Below are 1,707 nucleotides of genomic sequence, written 5' to 3'. Positions count from 1 at the left end.
TATCAAGTTTGTTCCCAGTTTTAATTAGTAGCCCTTCAAGCGAGGTCTTTCACCTCATATTTTAAAATGGAGTTTCTGTTCTTATTCTGTGAATGGCCCAGGTATGTCAGAACATTAATTCTCTTGGAACTAAGGGGGCTAGAGGTAGCTTATGGCCAATGTCTGGTTCACTACTGACCACAGGAGGCAATATCTGTTTGTCCTAAGCTCCACAGAAATAGCACCACTTTCTAGATGTGCCTTATGGGTTATTTTTTTTTTTTAACAGAAGTAAGCTTTTATTTCCATGTTTCTTGGATTAAGTTGTCTGAATTGGTTGCTTTGAGAGGATTAGTCAAAGAGACCAAATCCCATATCTTCATCTGATTCCTCCAACTCTTCCTTGGCTTCAGCCTTCGTTGGGGCTACAGCAGCAGGAGCAACAGTGGTGGCAGCAGCCACAGGGGCAGCAGCCACAAATACAGATGGATCAGCCAATAAGGCCTTGACCTTTTCAGCAAGTGTGAAGGTGTACTCAGTCTCCACAGACAGAGCCAGACCCCGCTTCTACCCATTGATGATCGAGTGTGGCACTGACGCAACAGTTGGGTTCCCGATATGCAGACAAACTCTGGCAACGTTCCGGACACCCTCTAGGAAGCGAGATTGCAGAGCCTGTTCTGTGATGTCAAGAACTTCTGGGTTGTAAATGGTGCCATTGTCAAACACCTACTGGATGATCAGCCCAAAGGAGAAGGGGGAGGTGTGCAGCATGTTTAGTAGCGTAGCTTCAATAGCTGCTACTTTGTCTCCAGTTTTTATCAACTGCACATCACTCAGAATTTCAATAGAGCCCCTGGAGATTTTAGTAGTGATGCCTAAAGCCTGGAAAAAAAGAGGTCTTCTCGGGCCCCAGACCAGTGTTCTGGGCTGGCACAGTGACCTCACATGGGGCGATGGCACCAGTACAGGCAGCAGCTGGCACCTTATTGGCCAGCAACATGTCCCTAATCTCAGTGAGGTCCTCCTTGGTGAACACAAAGCCCACATTGTCCCGGATATGAGGCAGCAGTTTCTCCAGAGGTGGGTTGTTCTCCAGGTGCCCCCGGATGGCCTTCCGCACCATGGTGTTCTTGCCCATCAGCACCACAGCCTTCCCTAGCAGGGACATGCAGATCTACTGCATTTGCTTGGAGACCACATTGTCTGCTCCCACAATGAAGCATTTTGGATAATCATCCAAAAGTTGGATGATCTTAAGGAAGTAGTTGGACTTCCAGGTCGCCCTGTCTTCCCTGGGCATCACGGCAGTGCGTCAGGGATTGCCACGCAGGGCTTAAAGACGATGTCACTCTAACGAGGACGCCTGGTGAAAGAGCTGCCTTATGGGTTATTAAGAAGGAGTTTGAGAAAAAAAATTATGGGTAATAAAGGTAATATTTTAATTTATTTTCCCATGCCAGTCTTTGTCCTAATTTTTCCAAACAAGGAGATACTGCAACTTATTCAGCTGCTTAGGAGATAGCCATCTTGGTCCTTACAGGAAATCTATATGCAGCTTTCCCTGCCTCCTAAAAGTGATATTTTTTCCAAACAGCTCTCTGAGCTGTATTTTAGGTCATATGTCACCAGAGGCTCATGGGTTAATGATGTAATCCTCAGCTGACTGTGATTTGGAGGTGACTGACTGCTAGGAGATGGGACTACAAGAAGTCCGTAGGTGATCGT

General features: G+C 46.6%; 1 pseudogene; it reads right to left on the bottom strand.

Moving 5' to 3' along the window:
• Positions 1-259: 259 nt before the first annotated feature.
• On the bottom strand, positions 260-1,308 carry LOC101982167 (annotated as a pseudogene).
• Positions 1,309-1,707: the final 399 nt, after the last annotated feature.

This window comes from Microtus ochrogaster, chromosome 5 (genome assembly GCF_000317375.1).
Source record: "Microtus ochrogaster isolate Prairie Vole_2 chromosome 5, MicOch1.0, whole genome shotgun sequence".
In the NCBI taxonomy this organism is placed as follows: Eukaryota; Metazoa; Chordata; class Mammalia; order Rodentia; family Cricetidae; genus Microtus; species Microtus ochrogaster.
This window is presented reverse-complemented; position numbering and strand designations above follow the sequence as displayed.